This window comes from Peromyscus californicus, unplaced genomic scaffold, assembly GCF_007827085.1.
Source record: "Peromyscus californicus insignis strain IS unplaced genomic scaffold, ASM782708v3 Scaffold_21__1_contigs__length_65335640, whole genome shotgun sequence".
In the NCBI taxonomy this organism is placed as follows: Eukaryota; Metazoa; Chordata; class Mammalia; order Rodentia; family Cricetidae; genus Peromyscus; species Peromyscus californicus.
In genome coordinates, this window is record NW_026294514.1 from 22,756,237 (window position 1) to 22,779,844 (window position 23,608).

General features: G+C 40.3%; 1 long non-coding RNA gene across 2 annotated transcripts; it reads right to left on the reverse strand.

Annotated features, from left to right (window-relative positions):
* Window positions 1–11,068: 11,068 nt before the first annotated feature.
* LOC128117328 (uncharacterized) lies at window positions 11,069–23,060 on the reverse strand. 2 transcript variants are annotated; one of them, XR_008220790.1, is made up of 6 exons: window positions 22,945–23,060; window positions 20,237–20,472; window positions 16,008–16,446; window positions 14,633–14,722; window positions 13,761–13,815; window positions 11,069–12,519 (listed from the first exon to the last, which is right to left on the reverse strand). It is a non-coding gene; the product is annotated as an uncharacterized LOC128117328 (long non-coding RNA). The 2 variants fall into 2 exon arrangements; XR_008220791.1 differs by lacking the exon at window positions 20,237–20,472.
* Between the last annotated feature and the right edge of the window lie 548 nt (window positions 23,061–23,608).

Here is a 23,608-nt window from a genome sequence, read left to right on the forward strand (position 1 = left end):
GACCTACGGGCTGGGGTCAGTAGATCACAGCGTGGAAGAGGCACAGTTTGGGGATGAAGATGTTGACTAAAATGATTTCTTTGATCAGTAATCAATTTCTCCCACCCTAAAAATTTCACATATTTATTCCTGAACCAACCTTCTAGAGTATGGCCATATAAACAAAAGGAAAAAAATCAGATTACCTGTAAAGCATGTCCCACTGACCAGACAATAGCGACATTTGAAACTTAACTTGGTAGATGGTAGTGTCTTTGACACAGTGTGAATGTCCACGTTAAAGGTGCGATTCCTGATGAATCCATATTGGTTATTCTCTGGCATCTCTTCTGGCAGTTGTGCCGTATTTTATTGCCAATTTTCATTTAATCCATTGCCGAACAAGGCAAATTTGCTTCTGTTTCTTGGCCAGGAATCAGTTGCCCCCACAAACCCTGTGACAAGATGTGGTGAGGAGCTGTTTAGATGATAGCAGCAGGGATGAACAGAAAATAACTAAGTCGCTCTTCAGGAGTTTGGGGATGTCTGGTTACACGGATCTTCAAGAATTCCGCTGGCAGAAATTATTCTGTTTTTCTCAGAGTTTAAAACAATCAATACACGTGCTCTATAGTTTATTCTTTCTCTAGGAGGTTCAAGGGTTAATATTTAAGGATTTCTCCTTTCTGAGGCGTGGGCTGGCCGCTGTGCCTTCCATCTCATCCCTTCCAAATTCCTCAAGAATCTTGTTCCCACATGTTTTACCTTCATCTCTAGAATCTTTTTTTTCCTTCTTAGTTACTTTTAATTTTTTTTCTTCTTTCAAACTTCATCATGAGACCTTTAGCTCACTTTACTGTCCCCTCTAGCTAACTGCCTCATCTATCTGGTTTTCATTTCACAGCTTTCTGAGCAAGTGGTTTAAAGTGACTGCAGCAAGTCTCTGTGTCATTTAGAATTTTTTTTTTTTTTTTTTTTTTTTTTTTTGCTATGCACATTGGAATTCTTCCTGTCCTCTTCTTGGTATGTGTCATGGATATTTTTTAATGGCACCCACATTAAAACACTGCTTCATTCTCGATTCCATTTTGCCTCTTCTCACAGCTACACACAGATTCTCTTTATTTGCTTTTTAAACTTTTCATTTATTTTTCAACTTCTACGGGGGTAGTAATTTAATGAGCCTTTAGGTCTTCTTCAACAGCTAACTGGCATTTGATAAACTGGACATATTCAAAGTGTATTATTGAAGTTTTTGACATATTCATATGACATCACTACAATTACAAACATATTTGCTACTCTCTAAAATTTAGCCATGGATTTTTTTTTTTTTTTTTTTTTTTTTTTTTTTTTTTTTTTTGGTTTTTCGAGACAGGGTTTCTCTGTGTAGCTTTGAGCCTTTCCTGGAACTCACTTGGTAGCCCAGGCTGGCCTCGAACTCACAGAGATCCGCCTGGCTCTGCCTCCCGAGTGCTGGGATTAAAGGCGTGCGCCACCACCGCCCGGCAAGCCATGGATGTTTTTAAAGATTCTTCCTCCTCCCATATTCCAGTGTTCATCCCTAAGCAATCACTGATATGGCACCTGCCACATGAGGTTAGTTTTCCTTTCCAAGGACTTTGCAAGTGGATTAACCCATTATTGTTATTATTATCGTTAATTATTATTACTGTTGGTGGTGTAAATTTTTTTCTTCACTCAGTACGATTTTGAATTTGATCATGTTGTTTCATGCGTGGTTAGTTCACTTTTTTTTATTGTTGCATGTGAATTCACTGAACAAATACAGTATATTTCACCATGCTTTAAATTCTATCTAGTTTTTTTTGACAGCTAAATTATATCTGAGTTGGTTATTATATGTAAATATTTCTATTAACAAGTGTGCAAGTTTTCCTCAAAATAAATATACTTTCATTTTATATTTATTGTGAATGTGCATGTATGCTTGAAAGTGGTGCACGTGTGCCAGAGAGGTGGGGAGGGAAAGGGGGGGAGAGAGAGACAGAGAGAGAGAGAGAGAGAGAGAGAGAGAGAGAATACACATATGTGGAGGTCAAAGGACATATGTAGATGCTGTGGGATGTTCTGTATGGCAAATGTGTTGCTCTGATTGGTTGGTAAATAAAACACTGGTTGGCCAGTAGTCAGGCAGGAGGAAGTATAGGCGGGACAAGGAGGAGAATAAAGCTGGGAAGTGGAAGGCTGAGTCAGAGACTCTGCCAGTTGCCAAGATGAGAAACAGCATGTGAAGATGCTGGTAAGCCACGAGCCACGTGGCAAGGTATAGATTTATAGAAATGGATTAATTTAAGCTGTAAGAACAGTTAGCAAGAAGGCTGCCACGGCCATACAGTTTGTAAGCAATATAAGTCTCTGTGTTTACTTGGTTGGGTCTGAGCAGCTGTGGGACTGGCAGGTGAGAGAGATTTGTCCTGACTGTGGGCCAGGCAGGAAAACTCTAGCTACATGTAGATGTTGTGAATGTTGGTTCTCTCCTTCAACCACTTAGGTCCCAGGGACTGAATCTCAGGCTTGGTAGCAAGTGCCTTTCCCTATTCAGCCATCATGCCAGCCCTACTTCCATTGTTACCGTTTAGAATGTAAAACTCACAAGTTAGCATATTTACAATAACGACAACAATAATAATAACGATGATAACATCCCGATAACTTACCTTCAAAAACCACGAACACTGAACAGATTACATTCCTGATAGTAAACCAATGGTAGCCCAGCTCTTCACAAACCTCCCACGTCCTTGGTGTAATCAATATTCTATCATTAGCCATTCATGAGGAGGTACTGTGGTATTTCCCTAAGGTTTTATTTTGTATTTCTCTATTTACTAATGATGTTGAACAAGTTTTTTCAGCTAACTTGACATCTACAACTTCTTTGGGGTGTTGTTTTCTTATACCGAGTTTGAGACTTCTTTGTTCTAGAAAATTTACTGTCAAAAATATCATTTTTCAAGTATTTTTCTCCCAGTGTTATGAGCAGCTATGCTCTGCTTATTAATTGTGTCTTCTAAACAGTTCTTAATTTTTGTGGATTCTAATTGACTTATTTCCCCACTTTGGATTTCTTCTGTGTTGTTTCTAAGAAATATTTAATGAGATTTTAAAAACTTTTTAAAAAAATTTTTGTTTTAGGTCTGTGATCCATTTGCAGTTAATTTTTATATATTGTATGGGGAATATTCATTAAGTGATATATGGCTATCCCATTATTCTAGGATTTGTGGAGAAGACGTTCTATCCTTTCTCTATCCCACTGTCCCTGTGATGATGCACAAATTATCCTGTGTGAGTGGATTTCTCTCTACTGTTGCATCGGAGTGTCTATCACACACGGATGTCACACTCTTCCATAAAAAGCACTGTGCATCTTGAAATGAGGTATCATAAGCCCTCCAGTTTGGTTCTTGGGCCTCTTCCTTTGTTAACCGTGTAGCTGTGCATTTCCCGGTATGCACGGCAATCGACGAGATTTTTCTCAGTGTTTTCAAAGTTTGTTTTTTTCAGTGTTTGCCATTCCCTAGTCATTCTCAGGCGGAGTAGAACCATGGCACCAGCGTCTCCTTTGAGCCCCAGGCCTGGAGTTCTTCTAGGTCCCAGAACAGAGATCTTGGGAGTCCCCTTCCCTCAAGCTCGATCTTTGCATACACTCGTACACTCGGTGACATTTACAATGTCTGTCCCACTGCTATCCTACTCCTTCACTCAGACTTAAAACAGCTTTCCGGATTTAACTCTGTCCCCTGGATCCACAGTAACCACATCATAGCTGTTGTCTTTTTCATCCAAAGCTATCGATCGTGCACACATACATGTCCAGAGTCCTATTAGCGCTGTTATTATGCTGATACGGCCATTTCTTGTTCCTGAATAAGCTAATTATGAGTCTCACTGAATAGCCACTTCCAGACTGGTCCCTGCTCCAATCCACCTCTTAGATTTATCTTCCTACATTAAAGTTATCTTTGAGTCAAACTCTGGCCAAAATTTTCCAATTTTAGTTTTGATTTATCTTCCTTCTCTTCTTATAACATGTTCCAGTCAAACTGATTTTTAATCTCACCTCCTGTCTTCTGTGAGATAGGCAATGCTCTACCACTGAGTTACAGAACCAGCCCGGGCTATTTAAACAAACAAAACAATCAAAACAAAACAAACAAACAACAAAAAACCCAAACTATTTCCTTCATACAAGGAGATTTTCAGGAACATTTAAAGCTGTTTCCACAAGGCTGTGAAACCTGTGAATCATTATGCAATTTGATCCTCGATGCTACTACTCTAAGTTGTACTTTCAGAGTTTTGGTGAGCTGGAAAGGTATTCAATCATTTGACAGTAAATGATTTGATTTCAACCTATCATTTCCCTTATACTCTGGTAATGAACTATTATAGGAAAAGAAAGTGTAGTGAAATGTTGGCCTGTAGTTGGGTAGTGATGGTGCACATCTTTAATCCTGGCAGAGGCAGCGGCAGAGGCAGGCAGCTATGAGTCCAAGGCCAACCTGATTTACAGAGTGAGTTCCAGGACAGCCAGGGCTACACAGAGAAACCCTCTCTTGAAACAAAACAAAACAAACAAAAAGAAAAGAAAAATGGAAAGAAAAGTTGGCCTATAAGAAAGATGACATCTCACAACCCTAGGCAAAGGAAGAAGAATTTTCTGAAGTAGTAGTTTACTAAGGAGCCCCCCACCTGACCCCTTTTCAAAGTGCAACAAATTTAGTCATCCTGTAGAATTGTTAGGGGCAGGTTAGGATCATGGGAAATTTAATTTAAATATGGGTAGATGGTGTGTAGCTCAGCTCATTGACAGGGCCCTTGCTAGCAGGTTTGGAAAGCCTGTGGCTCTGTCTTCTACAACCCAGACACATTCACACACACACACACACACACACACACACACACACACACACACACACACACATACACACACACACACAGATACTTACACAAACACATTACTTGCTTATGATATTTTTGTAGAAAAGGTAAGAAATATAACACATTTCCTAATTAACTATTGGTCTCCACTAATGAAAACAGTACTTGAAGATAATGGATTTGGAAATAAACAATAAAGAATCCTCAGAACCTTCCTTATAGACATGTACTATGAGATATGATTGTTGTCTTCCGGTTTTTAGGAAGGTGTTGTTATAGACTTGGAGCAATTCATTCTTTGGGGACACCATAGATAGCCAGAGATATCTCACTTCATTATTCTGGGATAATACCTTTCTTTCTTTCTTTCTTCCTTCCTTCCTTTCTTTCTTTCTTCCTTCCTTCCTTCCTTCCTTCCTTCCTTCCTTCCTTCCTTCCTTCCTTCCTTCCTTTCTTCTTGTTTTTTCTAGACAGGGTTTCTCTGTGAATCAGTCCTGGCTCTTCTGGAATTCACTCTGTAGACCAGGCTGGCCTCAAGAGATCTGCCTGCTCCTTCCTCCTGAGTGGTGGGATTAAAGGCGAGTACCACCACCACCTGGCTGCTGCCATTTCTTTAAATGCAGGTATTTTATCCCCATCAGGACTAAGGAAAGCAGTTACTAGACACCAGCATACACTGGGCATTTACATACTGAGTTTAGTAATACTGTTTCACCAAGAGAGCCAACACTGGCACCGCAAACCAACCAAGAGTATCAGGAGATCAATCAGATGCCTAATTTGGAAAGAGGAAAAAGAAAAACCTAAAGACTCTAAGACGCAATGCTTTCTGAGCTAAGAAAATAAAACAAATGGCTGGACTGGAAGCAAGAACTCTCTATAAGGGTTTGTTGTTTGTTGTTGCTATTGTGTCAAATGCTAATTTTTAAGGGTAAAATAAAAACCAAACAAACATCTTGTGTTAGAAAATTCTCTTCCAAGGAGCTCCAGTTCTTTTGGAAAGACTCCCATGTTTTCAAGGACATGCAGGTTCAGGTACATGAGTTTGTGTGGGGTAAAGGTGTCATAACCCAGAACACAGTGTTACAACCCCAGGGTCCTGTGCACTATTACACAGTTCACCTTCATTGTGGTTGCAAAAGACAGGAGAATTGGCTTCTCAGGAGTCTCAAGACCAAAGGAGAGCAGTTCCACTCTCTGTTTCACATATGAAGAGTGAGGGTGTATGAAGCTAAACCTACACAGCGAGACAACACACACGGGGCACTTCCATGGTCTGACTACCCAGCAAGACAACCACACGGGGCAGTTAACATGGCCTGACTGCTCAGGTCTGCATGTCATTCACTGTCTCTGCTCAAGAAAGGTCAAGAAGCTCAATGCTTCGTATGAAAATGTAAGAACTTAGGTAAGACAAACAGCTTGGATGAGAAAACCATTTAGCTCTTTATGATCTAAGCCAGTGTGGTTCGAATGACTCTTTCATAGGGGGTCACCCAAGACCTTCTGCATATCAAATATTTACATTACGATTCATAAGAGTAGCAAAATCACAGTTGTGAAGTTGCAAAGAAAATAATTTTATGGCTGGGGGGCTCACCACAACATGAGCAACTGTATTGAAGGGTTGCAAAATTAGAAGGCTGAGAACTGCTGGTTTAAGTAGACAAGATATGGGGGAAGGTAACTATGAAATCTGCTATTCCTCAGGAAACCCTTCCACTGTCCCAGGGGTGGGGGATCAACATGAAAAGTTCAACACGTAAGAAAAGATATAAACAGTTTTATAATGTGGAAGAGTAAAAGTCAGTAAAAGAGAATGAGAAATGCATCAAGTCACATGGAGCACGTTACGTGGTTTCTGTTCATTTCAGAATGACATCTTAAATAAGAAGAGGTTTGGACAGACTTGAAAAGGAACAGAGAGTGAGTGAGCGGCTTGGGAGAGTGAACTTGTCCATTTAAGCATGTCCCCCCCCCCCCCCCCCCCCCCCCCCCCGTCCCCCAGCTCTTGCTGCTCATCTGAAAACAAGAAGTGGAGCAGGTCAGGAAAAGGGTTATGGTGAACACTGCGAGATCAAAGATAAGCAACCAGGCAGTTAGAAGCCAAAGCATTTTATCTAGAAGAGCAGGTCTGGCCTTGTTTCCATCGTGATAAGAATTAGATTGGAGAGCTTGTTTGTCTATAGACTCGGATGGGGAGGAGGGGCGGGAGGACTGTGGAAGGAGGGCAGGGAAGTCTAAGGGAGTCGGGGAGCTATGGAGTGGTGGCACACTGCTAATGTAGCTCTCATCCCCTCTTCTGTGTTTTATGTCTATTTGAACTTTGGAAAGTGCTAGAAATGTCTATTTAGATAACCTGGCTATGTTTCTGATATTTGTGAGGACTTTAAATATTAAGAAAGTTGTGGCGGCCTGAACAGGCTCATTATCACAGTCTGAAATTTTCAGACAACCTGGATGGGATCGACCTATAATTCAAAGGAAATGATACCTGAGGTCAAGGTCCTTTTAAAAGACGACTATTTTTACTTTGTTGTATATGCACCATACACTCTATGTCCCCTTAAGGTTGTGTTTTCATTTTAAGGCCTTTTTAAAAGTAAAAAAAAAAAATACATTATGGTTATTTCTACTTTTACCCTATGATCTAGAATTGTAACTTGTGTACAAATGGCATTTTTACATAATTATTAAAATTGGCAAAAATCTAAGATTGCTACTTGGTTGCAAAGATAGCATAATTCTTTGGGATTTTATTCCCACCTACTTTTAGAACTTTTGTCTAAATAGAAATCATAAATTCAAAATGAAACTCCATTTATAAATAGGCCTTTAAAATTATTTGCAGTTAGTTAAAATTTTTTTCATTGTGGTGGATTTATACTTCTCAAGTCATTAGTCATTCAAGTCGATTTTATTGAACATTGGGAGCATTGAACATTAGGAGTATTATCCACTCATGGGCTGGAGCTAATAATAATCTACATTTAGAAGAGATCATCCAAGAGATTTTAGGTTAGACACAAAACCAAGTTTATATAAATGACAGGTGGGAAGAGCCCATCTTAAAACAGTACATCCCTCCTTATCTTGCTCTTTCAGACCGTCTGGCATCTGAGTCCATCTTCTTCATGATCCTGAGGCAGTTCCCACAGGCAGTGGGTTCTGGGTGTTTCCTTGAGCCCAGCAGCAATGTACAGAAGCTTCTGCTGGAATACTCCTTTTTCCAGAACGTTTTTTATTTAAAAATTTTCTCCTCTAACCTCCTGTGCTTGGCTGTTCTGTTGATCTGTGCCGGTACAGACATTGTAATAGTTTGGAAGATATTTGAATGGTTAACAGCAGTCTTCCTGGATTGGGAGCATCCAGACAAGCAAGTGCTCTCTGTGAGAGATCCTCCCGTGTTGTGTGCCGGCTTCTAGGCTCTCACTCTGCAGTACTTCATGGAAAGTCTGCTAAAAGAGAATTGTTTACAGTTCCACGCCATGACCTTCTGGATATTTTGTATTTTTGTATATCATGAAAATAATGGGTTTTTTTGTGTTTGTTTTGTTAGTTTTTGTATGTATGTAATGTAGGAAATCATAATTATTAAATCCATAACCCAACCACTTGGATACAACCTTGGTATATATTTTTCTAATTTTTTTAAATATCGCCAATAAATATGTCCCATGGGACACATTATTCACTCAACTGTGAGATCATTCTACTCACATGATTTACAATTTTCTTTCCAATTTAATCTATTAATATCTTTCTATATTGTAAAATATTTAACTATATATTTTTCAAGGTGTGTCCAAAGCATGAACATATGGTTCCTTTAAATCAATCTTATTATTATTTTATCAATTTAACAAACCCTAATCTGCTCTTAGGCTGTGCTAAGAGCTGTTGGGAACACTTAACCATATTTATTCTCTTAACTAGAGTTAAACTCACTTAGTCCACAACACCTCCACTATTTTTACTGCTCCTAATATCCAGATACAGAAACCAAGACACAAGGATGTTAAGCACCTTGCCCACACTTAGAAGGCCAGCAAGCAGCACACCCGAGCTTCCAACTCAGGATGCCTTGATACAGGGATTGTCTTCCTAACTCCTGCGACGTGGAGGTTGTCAGAACAACGCTGTCATAAGCATCCAAAGTTTTTAAGATGAAACTCATGTCTTTGTATGTGCAACTAAAGCTTTGAACTTTTCTCTTCCACACAGGGTAGAATGCAAGACCCGGGTAGACAATCCTGGGAGCTGTAAATGAAAATTTCTCACAGTTATGCTTAATCTCATGCATGGTTTTCTAGTCCTTATCTCCCTCGGCCACCCTCTAGCAGCTGATGAGGTTTTATCACACCCTGCTCTGGGAACGCTGTCCTTCTGGGGTGTGACATCATCTTCCGCCAGTTCTCTATCATGTATCTTCCCTTTCTTCCCTAGCTGATGCTTTTCTCTGACCTCCTTTTTTACTTTGGAGTTTCTTAGCTCACCACGTAGATCTCTCCTCCTGTTTCAGGCTCCCTGTCAAATCTCACTCCTTCCTGTGACTTTAGCCGCTATTTAAATACATTGCCTCCCTCAAAACATCTCTCCTAAGTTTCTCACTTATGTACATAACTGCCTACTAAAAATTCTCAGAGATACTCTCTAGGCTTTTAAAAAATTATGTTTAAAACCAAACTCATCATTTCTTTTCTATACCTAAATTTTTTCCCCGTGTATATAATCTGCATTTATATGACCCTCAAACAAGCCAAGGATCCAATGTGAAAGCCACTGTATATTTGAAAAAGGAAAAATGATGTTGATTTGTGAATCTGCCATCTGACTTAAAAATCTTGGTGAACTTAGGAACTGGCTTAATTCTCAAAACTACAATTTTATTATCTGCAAAAATGTGAATAAAGACATTTAGGATGCGAAGCTATTGAAAAAAGAAATGGATATTGTTAATTCTTCTTGGGGTGTCTGGCACAGCAAAAACTTTCACTAAAGAATTTTAAACTGTGGGGCATGGTGACATACACTTTAATTCTTGCACTAGGGAGGCAGAGGCAGGAGGATCTCCATGAGTTCAAGGTGAGCTTGGTCTCCATAGCCAGTGCCAGGACAGCCAAAATAAAACAAGAGTATTAAGACTTCATAGATGATGCCTTACTTCTCACAATCAATCAGGTTTTGAATCTAGTTGGTCTTTTTAAGATTTATTTTTATGCGGTATATTGCCCACATGTATGTCTGTGTGAGGGTGCCAGATGCCTTGGGAGTAGAGTTACAGACAGTTGTGAGCTGCCATGTGGGTGCTGGGAATTGAACCCAGGTCCTCTGGAAGAGCAGCCAGTGCTCTTAACCACTGAGCCATCTCTGCAGCCCCCAAATCTAGTTGTTCCTGACCTTGAACTTCACCTGAGGAGTCCTTTTTCTCTTCACCATCCCTGTTAGTGGTGCTGAACTCTAAACGGTTGCAGTGGCCGCTAACTCAGTATTCCGCAGTCTTCTTTCCCAGTGCCAGTAGGCAGGATGGACGATGTTCATGTGTGTTAACTACCTCCCTCAGTCAAATCTGGTGTTAAGTACAATTCTAGAACTTAGGCTCCAGCTCCTCTCTTCCCATTCTGCTAGAAAACATTGCATGAGAAAGTTAAGAATGACATTAGTAAAGGAGTGAACTTGAATATCCTCCATCTCTTTAGGTCTTATGTAAATTTGAGTGCTGTATTTTCAGTAGCAAATTGCTGGGATGCAGCTCTGCGCAAGCTTCGGGAAACTTAACAATTCTCTTTACTAATTCACATGTGCTAATTGTATCCTCTACACTCTTGTCAAAGCCAGCTCGCTTCCTTTAAGTAGAATAATCTCCGTTATACTTAGTTGCGCTTTGTGTATCTTCTGATATAAAATTCAGATCCATCTACCTTGGAATGCAAGGTGGTCAGATCTGCCCTTCTCATGTGTTCTAGGCTTTTCTTATTCTCTACTCCACATTGCAAATGATTTTTCAAATAGCAAAATTATGGCACTCCTCACCTCTTTTTCCTTATCAGCCCCTCACTCCTCATTTCAATATAGCCTTTTGTCTTAGTGCTTTAGTTTCTACTAGACAGTCCTGTAGTCCAGAAGTTTTTCTGTGTCCCGCCTGGGACTAATCTCTCACCCACAGTCCCGCAGCCTTTTATAAAAAGATGTTCTGTATGCTGTGAATATGTGTTGTAGTGGGTAGCCATTCCAGCTTTGATCTGGAAGTTCCAACCCCCATTGAGACTTCGGTAACTGTCACGCCTACAAGGCCAAGAGAGGACCCTGAAGACCCGAGATCCAGATGCGCTGGCTCTCTCTGTTCCGGGACCCTGGATGGTGGAGGTGGGCCAAGCAGAGCTCCAGAGAACACCGCTGGACTGCGATACACCTTCCCCAGACCCCGCAACCTACCTATCCCTTAATTTGTAAGTTATGCCATTAAATAAATCTCCTTTTAACTACGTGGAGTGGCCTTAATAATTTCGCCAATAATGTGTTGTTCTGATTGGTTGACAAATGAAATGCTGATTGGCCAATAGCCAGGCAGGAAGTATAGGCAAGGTAAACAGACAAGGAGAATTCTGGGAAGAGGAAGGGCTGAGTCAGGAGGTGCCAGCCCACCATCCAGGAAGCAGCATGTAACGGCACACAGGTAAAGCCACGGAAAATGTGGCAACATGTAGATTAACAGAAATGGGCTGAGTTTAAGTGTAAGAGATAGTCAGTAGTAAGCCTGAGCTAATGGCCAAGCAGTTTTAATTAATACAAGCCTCTGTGTGTTTACTTGGGTCTGAGTGGCTGAGGACTGGGCGGGACACAGGAAAATTTCAGCTACACAGTCCACTGACTGTGACCTCAATTGGGGATACCTACATGCAACCTATGTACTGTGGGATCTACTGGGTAGTTTTCATTCAGCAGCAGTGAATACTTAAAACACCCCCTTACCCCCAATTCTTTCTCTGCTCCTTTAATGATCTCAATTTTGGTTTCCTTCCCTTTCTATCTGTTCCCTAACATTTTTCCTCAGTCTCCTCCTAAGCCATTGTCCTGTCTTCTCTTCCTGTGCTATTAACTGTCCTTGGGAGACCTTCTCTACCTTTCATGTTTTCAACGACTGAACATGCTCAGATGCTGCCTCCTCCTCCTCCTCCCCCTCCTCCTCCTCCTCGTCTTTGGTGTGCATGTGTTGGTGGGTGCACGTACATTTGCGTGTGCATGCATACCCAGGTGTGTGTAGGCCAGAGGACAACTTCAGGCGCTGTTCCTTAGGAGCTGTCCACCTTGGTTCTCAAAGCCAGTTTCTCAAGAGCCTGGAGCTCAGCCACGTGGCTAGGCTAGCCGGCCAGCGAGTCCCAGGGATCTGCCTGCTACCATCTTCCAAGTGCTTGGATTACGAGTGTGTGCCATCATCCCAGTTTTTGTTTTTAAGTGCTTAAGTACTCCAATTGACTGAGCTTTCTCCCAGCTTGCTTTTCTTCTTTCCTGCACTCAATACGCACGGTTGCTCACAGGACTTTTCTACTTACTGCGTCTTGTGGCACAAGCCCGGGGATTCCAGGTGAGAATGGCTTTCTCTTCTCCATGTTCTCTGCTTCTCCATTAAAGCTGTTGTTTGGACAAACAGTATCACACATCTCATTTCTTTTTCTTTTCTTTTTTTTTCTTTTTGTTTTTTTGAGACAGGGTTTCTCTGTATAGTTTTGGTGCCCTGTCCTGGATCTCACTCTGTAAACCAGGCTGGCCTCGAACTCACAGAGATTGGTCTGGCTCTGCCTCCCGAGTGCTGGGATTAAAGACGTGTGCCACCACTGCCTGGCCAGAACTCATTTCTTAAATCAGAAAGTGGGAATCATATTTTCTCTGTCCCAATCTACCGGCCTCACATCTGGACAACAGTTATATCCTGTTAGATTATACTGGTTGTATCTAATGCCCACCATACATCTCCAATTCTGTTGTTATGACCAAAGTCGAGGCTACCAACATCTCTTTCCTGTATCCTTGTGTCCCACTTTTTGTCCATGTCTTGCTTGAAGTAAATGCTCTGCTTTCTGCCCCTGTCCCCTTCCTTTGACTTCCTTTTTTATCTCAGCTGTCCTACTCATTAAAAGGGACTATATCTTTCCACCAAAGATTTCTAACATCTGCATCACAACATACAATTCTTTACCTTCTTATCCCATAAGGAGAAGCATAAAATATATAGAGTCTAGAAGGAGAGGCCAGTTAGAGAACCAATTATTTAACCATTTAACTTAACACAGTTAATGCAGTTATTCACTAGCTAGTTGATGTAGGTCAATGGTCATTAGTTTGGATATTGATGACCCCTGCAGTTTTTCTTCGTCATAGGGCATGATCTGTAACCTCTCACTTCCATTTCTCTAAGCGGAGTGAAAGCTCCAACATTGACAAACCAGCAGGAATATGGAATTGTGGGGAACGATGTAGCATTATACTTCCTCTCCCCAATTAGCTGGAAAATTTTTTAGCAATTTATTTTCTTGACCTTTTCCAACAGAGTCAACTTACTTTCAAAGAAACAACACATTCATTTTACCCTCTATTTCACTGAATTATGTAAGTGATGTTTAATTATATTACATGGTTACAATAATAAGCCAATTGGCATCAACAATTTGGGAATAAACAGAACTCATTCTTGGCAGGGATGCAACCGAGCCAATGAGAGCAGTGTGTATGTAGGCTTACTGGAGCACGGCCTCCTGGCTATGAGTTTTCTTTCTGCTCAGACTATTAATCAATTGTTTTTTTTTTTTAAATTGATAGTATTGGTTAATTTGCCAAGTCAGTTGAGTCAAATCAGAGCACATCTGCCCACTAACCTGTCTCTTTTCCATGTGGAGTATAGGCACCGTGAACATGGAGAAATATGCATGTCTTAGAAACATTGAGGAGAGAAGAAACACATTAGTAGAAATCCAGAATACGTACCTCTCCTCTGTCCTCTCATTACCGCTCAGGTGTCCCCAGCTTAATGGAACCTGGCTGTCCATGGTAAACTGACAACTCCTCTGTTACTATTTCTACTGTTTCCACTACTTACTCCCAACATGCCATTTTGAAATAATCTGACTAACACTTTGCTTCTTTTAAATCTATGGCAGACCTCTTGAAGGGAAACAATTATTTTTTTATATCTTACGTTTAACACATACATACGTGTCAATATGCCTATTTCCTTCCCCCAAATTAATCGATAAATAAAAGAATACATGCAACAACCCTGCCTCATATTCTGGTCACTACTGTAAGCAAGGAAACGGAGACCCTAAAGATGAAATGTCAAGTAGTATTAACACGGCAAATTACACTTAGATCCTTGCTCTGTGTGCTTTGAAGCTGGTGTATTCTTTCAAGTATGCTGTCTCCTTTAGTCAGCTAGGGAGGTAAACTCTGTTGCAGGAAAAGGAGGGGAGTGCATCTTGGCCTCAGTCTTTTCTTTACCAACAGCTGCCTGTGTGTATTCATATTGGCTTTGCTCAATACGTTGTCTCCTTACGGAGGTAAGCAGCAAGCAAGAGGGGCTGGGGAGGAATGCTTGGGGGAGAGGAAGGGGACCTAAGCACGAAGGAAGATGGTGTGGTCTGAACCAGTCCTGGGGAAGCTGGGGTGGGAAAGTCAACCAGAACACAGGCTAGAGGTTGATCCTATGGCATTATTTAACTCATGGAATGAGCACACATGCGTCAATTACCTATGCCATTCTTCCACTCTGTAGAGGATGCTGTAAGTTCCATTTGTGGTTTGGGAAGACTTCCTGGAATACCTGGATCCCAAGTGGTATCTTGAATAGTAAAGAAAAATATAGCTTAGTGTTCAGAAAAAAAAAAAACAGAGATCTAATTAGTAAAGTTGAAAGGATGGCAAGATTAAGAAACTGGGTAGTGAGACGACTCTGCGGCCAAGCCTAAGGGGCTGTGTTCAATTTTGAAAATCCACATGGAAAAGGAGAGAAACGATTCTCACAAGTTGTCTTCTGACACACACACACACACACACACACACACACACACACACACACACACACCCATGCACACACAGAGACAGGAATATATACACAGAGAGACAGACACACACATACACAGACACAAACACAGACACACACACACACATACACAAACATACAGACACAAATACAGAGAGACACACACATACACACACCTACACAAATATACACATACAGACATACACACAGACACACCACAGAACAAGTGTGCCCATGCACAATAAATACATAAAATTTAAAAAATTTTAGAAAACAAGAATAAGAAATTGATACAAATAAAAAGTGAGCACATTCAGTGCTACATGGAGGGTGATTAGAATATTAACACCCTAGAATCCCTGGAGGGCTTCTTAGTAATTACTTCTGGACCACCAACTCTATAGCAGTGGCTCTCACATTCATCTTGGATTTCATCCAAATCAGTCTTTGCCTGATACCCTTCTTTAGTTCTTAGATTATATTTACACAAAATATCATTTAGTGATTTTTCTTAGCTTATAAGCTAGTATTCAAATCAATTTGCTGATTTTTAAAAAACATTTTTGTTGCTCACTTTATTTCAATCTTCAATAATACAGATTCAACAACTTTTTGTTTCGTTTTTTTGAGACAGGATTTCTCTATATAGCTTTGATACCTTTCCTGGAGCTCACTCTGTAGACCAGGCTGGCCTCAAACTCACAGAGATCTGCCTGCCTCTGCCTCCCAAGTGCTGGGATTAAAGGCGTGCACCACCACTACCCAGCCAGATTCAACAACTTTTTGAGTTTGTTACCACAAACTCAATTGTCTTTCTAACATCTCATTAAGACATGCCCATGGACACTTGCTCAACTTTATTCATAGCAGCTTTATTTGTAAAAGCCAGAACCTGGAAAAAAACCTAGAGGTCCCTCTATTGAGGAATGGATAAAGAAAATATGGTACATTTACACAATGGAGTGCCACTCAGCTGATAAAAACAGGACACCAGGAAATTTGAAGGCAAATGGATGGAACTAGGAAAAGATCATCCTGAGTGAGGTAACCCAACCCCAAAAGAACAAACATGGTATGTACTCACTCTTAAGTGGATATTAACTGTAAAGGATAACCATGCTACAATCCACAGTGCCAGAAAGGCTAGGTAACCAGGAGGGTTCATGAAGGGACACTCAGCTCTCCCTAGGAAGGAGAAATAGAAGAGATTTCATGGGTGGAGTGAGTGAGGATTGGCAGGGAAGAGAACAGGAGCGATTAGGTTGCGGGGGGAGTGGGGAGGTGGGGGGAGTACTGAGAGAGACTATTGGAAAGGGGGCTTTTTGGAGTCAGATAAAAACCCTGCTGAAGGGAATTCCCAGAAATCTACAAGGAAGACCACAGCTTAGACCCCTAGAAATAGCAGATACATAGCCTGAGCTGGCCATCTCCTGTGACCAGACTGGTGCCTAGAGGAGTCATCCAGCAACTGATGGAAACCGCTGCAGATCCACAGCCAAACATTAGGTGGAGATCAGGGAATCCTGCAGAAGAGAGGGAGAAAGGATTGTAGGAGCCAGAGGGGTGAAGGTCACCACCAGAAAACTCACAAAACCATCTAACCGGGGCTCATAGGAAACGAAGGAGCAGTGGATTCGGGGGTGGGATGGGAACAGAGGGGGCATGGGGGAATGGACTAGAAGAGGGGGGAGGGGAAACTGCATCCTGGATGTAAAATAAATAATTAAATAAATTTATATAAAAAAAAAAGGCCATGGTACATCCTATCCTTCCTACCGTAATTCACTTTGTTTTATCAAGCAAGGTCATAGATGGCTACTTCCTTTAACTTCATTCTTCTGCAATACGGTCTTTTAGTTTACTCTCTCCCTCTTTTCCTTCTTTTCTTCCTTTTTGCTATTTACAAATGATCTTATTATTCCACAAGTGACATAGAGACAACTATCAGACCATTTAAATCACTTTACCAAAAAAAAAAGAAAGAAAGGAAGAAAAAAAGTGTACTTTCCTCTAACATGAACTAACTACGTTTTCTGAATATTATACATGCAAGAATCATATAAAAGCATGAAATAATTGTGAATCTCATTTGAATACACTTGCATATGTGTAGATGTAACCAACCGTCTTATTAAATAAGAAACACAGAGCCGAGTCAGAGAAGAAAGCCAAGAGGTCAGAGCTAAGAGCCTCACCCTTCCTGATTCAGCGATCCTCTTCAGCCAAGAGAGCTCTCCGAAAAGGGACCTACTTCCTGTGTGTATGTCTTTATATACTCTAGTTGTTCTGCCTTCTCATTGGTTGTAAACCCAAACATGTGACTGCCTCGTCACTGCCTGCATGTACCGCCCTCCAGGTCCTTAAAGGCGTGCGCCACCGCCGCCACGCACTTGCTATGGCTCTAATAGCTCTGACCCCCAGGCAACTTTATTTATTAACATACAATTAAAATCACATTTCAGTACAAGTAAAATACCACCACACATATGTCCTGTTTGAGTCTCAGCCTGTCATCTGTTAACTTGGTAGTTTTAGGCAAGACCTAAAATCTTTTTAAGCCTCTGGTCATTCTGTATAGAAAATAAGATTGACAGTAGCTTGTAGCATTCCTTTGAAACATGAATATTGCTATAGCAATCGCCATGTAAATAATATTCAATAGGTAGCTATGGTCAAGACTATAACACAGGAGTACTGCTATAGTTTCTTAGGCCACAGATCTGCTACTGAACCAGAAAAAAGTAGCTCCAAACTGAGAAATGCTTTTTGTTTGTTTGTTTGTTTTGTTTTTGTTTTTTGAGTTTTGGAGCCTGTCCTGGAACTCACTCTGTAGCCCAGGCTGGCCTCAAACTCACAGAGATCTGCCTGCCTCTGCCTCCCGAGTGAGTGCTGGGATTAAAGGCATGCGCCACCAATGCCTGGCCACTGAGAGATGCTTTAAATGCAAAATACTTTAAATGTAAAATACAGGCCAGGTCTCAAAGAGTTAGTATTAAAAACGAAAGGGTCGGCCGGGCGGTGGTGGCGCACGCCTTTCATCCCAGCACTCAGGAAGCAGAGGCAGGCGAATCTCTGTGAGTTCAAGGCCAGCCTGGTCTCCAAAGCGAGTTCCAGGAAAGGCGCGCAAAGCTACACAGAGAAACCCTGTCTTGAAAAACCAAAAAAAAAAAAAAAAAAAAAAACCAAAAAAAAAGGGGTCAATTAGTTCACTAGTCAGTATTTATTTATGTACTTATAGGTTTGAATAATTTAGAATAAATTGACCTTGAAATAAGTCAAATGTTAAGTTAATTTCACTCAATTAAAAATATATTTTTTAACATGGCTACTAGAAGGATTGTATTTCCTTGGGTTGTTTGTATTTGTGGTGTGCATCCCATTGCCTTGGCTGAACACTGCTTGAGAAAATGACCATCGCCAACCCAAGAGTAACTTAGTTCCACTCAGAAGTGTCATCCTAAACTATTTGTTGGCTGCTGAAGAGATGATTTTAAAATTTGAAATTTGCTGGGCGGCGGTGGCACACGCTTTTAATTTCAGGACTCAGGAGGCAGAGGCAGGCAGATCTCTGTGAGTTCCAGGGCAGCTTGGTCTACAGAGTGAGATCTAGTACAGGCACCAAAACTACATGGAGAAATCCTGTCTCGAAAAAAAAAATTGAAATTTATTAGAATGAACTTTGTTTATGAGACAGAATTTCTCTACTTAGCAGAATGAACTTTTACTTGTTCTTATATATATATAATGAAAATATTTTAGAATCTTTTATTGTGCTGTGTATAGAACTTGTTCTCTTTTGGGATTGTACAGATTTTGGCACTGCGAAAGATAACGTATTTTATATTATAATTTGATATTAAAAGGTTCTTTTAATCATTTTTGCAAGATGCCCTCCTTAGGTTGGTCAGGAAAACGATAAGAATTTACTTGGGTATCAAATATATCCAGGAATCCCATTAATTTAAGTATGTGTAGTTAACTGAATACCTATATAATATAGAAGATCTTGTTAATTTAACTCAAAATATTTGGATACCGGAAGGCTAGTGTTCCCTTGCATTTCAAATGTGTCTGAAATTCTGTGTGGAAATACAGGGCTGTTCTAGATAACTAGCTCTGGAAAAAGCCTTCAATAAATCCATCAAAAGCCTCAGGACAAGGGCCTCGGTTTTTATCTCTATCAATGAAGGTATCTCTAATAAGATTCAAATGAAGATGGCAAAGCAGGGAATACGTAAGTGAAAACATGTACTGCATTCTGGAGGATCCTACTGAATGCTAGTCTACTCTGCATGTCAAGGACAACAATCAAACATTCCTGGTAGAAGAGATGCATACGGCTAGACTCCTTCATGCCCTGTCGAGATACACCAGACTCTCTGGACCAAGGAGTGCTTTGTATCAGCGAGGCTTGGGCTCGCTGCTTCTGCTGGCCACATCCCCTTTAAAGGCGCATTCAAGTTCAAACGGAATGACAGTTACAGGCACATTTCACTGGAAATTCCTCTGCAGTATTATTCCCACCCAACTTCTTAGCTGTCTATCCAGAATCTTCCCAACAAAACTTCAAACCCTCCCTTCAGGACCATCCTCTCTGAGGTACTGCTGCCCTTCAGACTTTCCTCTACCATGAAAGGCCGGGAACTCACTGATGGCTTTTCTTGATAGTTGTTTTTATTATAGGACATTTATACAAATCTTGTACTTTAACTAAAATGAAATACAGTATTATATTGACTTTAACCTTTTCATTTTTGTTGCACAGTCTCAGTATATAAGCTCACCAAATCTGTGGTTTTAATCTCCCTCCCTCTGTGCTCCCTTCTGATACTAACCAGGCATCTCTAATTTCCTACTACGTTTTTCCTCTTGGATATCTCACCAGCCTTTCACACTCAGCATCTTCGTTCACTTTTCACTGGCTTCATTTTCTGTGTTTTTGAGGACAATAAACAGCACCCCTATGCATCTACCCTGCCCAGGAAGAAACTAGAGCTTTATCCTGAACTAACCGCATTCCCACACTACCTACATGCAATCTAGCACAAACCAGTCCAGCACATTCCACCACATTCAAGTATCTTCAGAATCTAACCATCCCTCTCCATTTCCACACCACTCCCACAACACAAGCCGTTGCCTTACCCTGGACTCCTGCAGTAGCTTTGCCTTCTAGTCTGGCATCCCCGGCTGCGATCTGATCTCACAGGGAACCTCAGGCAGTTTTGCAAATCTAACCAGTGACTCCCAAACCACTTTCATGGATGGGTCCCTGTCTCTACTGATAAGAGTCCAGATTCTTACAGCTCCTACCTGGTACTACTTGTCTCTCCTCTCATCTCTACTGGACTTTTTGTCTTCCAAACTCTATTAGGTACCCGGTTCTCTAAATGTGATGCTGCGTTTTCCACCGTATTGTCTCAGCCTCCTTCACCCCTGCCCATCCTCATCTCTCCATCTGGACTCTGAAGATATGTTTCCTTTGCTTCCAATTTCCTTTTCAGTCATGAGCATCGTAGATGGTTTTCTAGTGTGGACACAGATGGGAACTGATCACACAGAAGAGTAGAGGAAGAAAAGAGGCAGAGTTTATGTATGGTCTTTTCAACTTTCCAAGTGGACAATTTAGTGTTGGGAATGAAGTCATCTCAACATTCTATTCCCTCAAAGTCTGACCCTACAGCTAGCTCTATAGCTACCTGTTCAGATTTCCCCAGGATACAAATTAACCTTTCTGAAAATCCCACGATAAACAATGTTCCGAAGGCTAGAGGCCTAGAATGAAAATGCAAACATGCCACTCCCCATTCTTTTTTTAAAATCCTCCTGGGACCATTTACCAAGTAACCTGTTTGAGGTTCTCAAAAAGCAGCAATCTGGTGTTTTCAAAGGATGATTTCATTTTATTCCATTCATCTTGAATTTAGGCTTAAAGGTGGGTTAAAATTAAAATTAAGACTCAATTCAGGTTTTAAAATATGTGTAGTTTCATATCTAGATACTCTCTGTTCAGTATTAGCAGTCAGATGATCAAGGATGATTTTCACACTTACACTTATCATGGGTCTACTTTATGTACAGTAGAGTATGAAAAGGCCTTGCTGTGTCAAGGTTCGGTTCTGTTACATATAAATCAGGCCTGTTTTGTACATTGTGATAAATGAGGTGGGTTAAGTCATTCATTCTTACTGCCACTCAGAACGCTCATGATGTAGCTGTCCTTGTTTCTACAGATGACTTTTATTATGGAGTTCAGCAGTAATAGTCTAGATAAATGGAATTAATTCAGAGCTCATCGATTGAAGCAATTTTAGAGGAGAAAAACAGGTATTAGGTCAATCCTCCTAAACAATTGCATTTATGATTTACATGGTCCCCGAAACAGTGAAAATAAGTCTGACTTAAAAAATAAGAAAAATAGAAAAAGGACTTGCTTCTGAGAAATACAAGGATAACTTATATAACTCAGCCCACAGAAAACTGCAGACCAAACAGCCGGTAAACAGACATCCCAGTCTACATAATTAAATGAAGTAGCAGAAAACGCATAAATGGTGATAGTTATGCCTTAACCCTGTGCTGGTGAATTATGGGTGGTGCTCACCGTCCATCAGCAGAATGCCAGAATGCTAAAATGCCATTGCTGGTATATGATACTCAGTTGGTCAAAATGCCATGGGACACTAGTACTGCTCAGAGCTACATATGAATGTGTTTATGGTGACTACTTATCCTACTTGAGTTATGAACACGTTGAAAATGTGGCTAACAAGGTATGTTAATATTAATATGAAACAATTTCAGAAAGGAAAATATGTGTCCATTATCTTCATTGGGGGGGGGGGGTTCTTTTTTTTTTTTTTTTTTTTTTTTTTTTTTGATTTTTTGAGACAGGGTTTCTCTGTGTAGTTTTGGTGCCTGTCCTGGATCTCGCTCTGTAGACCAGGCTGGCCTCAATCTCATAGAGATCCACCTGGCTCTGCCTCCCGAGAACTGGAATTAAAGGCGTGCGCCACAACCGCCCGGCTGGGGGGTTTCTTAAGTGGTTTTATTTGTACAGGATACTTGTACCATGATTTGCCTAAGTCATATACAATAGGAAAATAATCTGGTGTATCCATTCAGAACTTCTTTACATTCGTAAGACAGATTGCTCATAAGAAAAAAGAAAAATAAACCACATCATTAAGGTAATCCAAATGACATGTTAGAGAATTTCTATACAGTGCCAAAGTTACCACATTTTATCAATTTAATTTCTTTAGTGTTCTTTATAACTAAGAAGATATGAACCAGGATAAATTAGCAAGAATTAAAATACATTAGCAAAAATGAGCATTTATTAAAACTAAGACATATCACTCCAGTGTGGTGAGTCTTTTGTGCAGATATTGAATATATTTTACAAAGTAAAATAAATTAGTATAATTAAGGCAGAAAGAGTTTGTTTTCTAGCATGCTGTAGTTTAAACGGATGATATCGTACGCACATTAGAATCTCAACTAAAAATAAAAACTTAACAGGTACATTTCTATGGAGCTCATGTTTATTTAGAGAGAATTGGGCAATGATCCATTCTCTATTAGGAAAGTGACTTGAATTCTTCTATGTGTATAGTGGTGCTCTTTTCCCTTCATACATGTAGAAGATTTTTTCTTTTTATGCTTGTTATATGAGCAAGTTATCCTTTACTCAGCTGTAACCAGGCTTGTCAAAACATTAAAGAAGAAAGTAGAAAACATTGGGCGTATGCTTGTAGCTTGGAAAATACATTGGTGTTATGGTATAACCAAACTACCATTTGTCGGGATGATCAAAAGGCAATTTGGCCGAGTGTCTGGAAAAACATGACTCATACTGTGTCCCAGTTTTTTCCCTCTTCCCTTTGAGTATTAGCAAACGACAGTAATATGCATGCAGATTACAATCTGATATAAATAAATAAATAAGTAAACAGTGCAGGGAGGTGTCGGAAAAAAAAAGAATAGACTCTCTGAAGGCCAAAAATGAGGCTACTTACTAAGATTGTAAAAGACAAGGAAGACATGGTTGTAGGTGTGGCTCTAGCAACCCTTCTGGAAGACTGCAGCGATTTCCAGATCAAAGTCAGGAATGTCCAAGTGGCAGTATTTGTCTCATTCCTAGGAAGAGATAACAGGAGGCTGAATTGCATGATAAATATATCACTCGGTTTGTAATGCAAACAGATGGAGGTGGATGTTAGGATACTTTATGCTTTAAAACTAACAGCAAGATGATAACTTGGTAGAGAGGTTTGAACACCTGTGAGGAATACCCACAATGCCCAGGCAGCAAACTACAGTGCTACAACATTTAATTCTCATGACCACAGCTTCTGGTGAATCCCTACATTCTTACTAGGCTAGGTTCAAGGTTTTAACTAGAAAGGAGTAAGACAGTCAAGCCCAAGCCTTGAAATGTAAGTCCTATGATAAAAGAAATGAGTTCGGTGACAGGGACTCAGTGATAAGTAATTTCATCAACTGTGAAGGAAATTTCAAAGACAATTAGAAAAAAAACCCACATTAATTAAAATTAAGTAAAAGGTCTGCTAGAAAACCTATTACATAATTTTAGAACTTTCAAGATTTTAAATTTCAAAATCTTCTTTAGTAAAATTTAAATTTCAGATTATTTTTTCTTTGCAACTTAGTACTGTATTT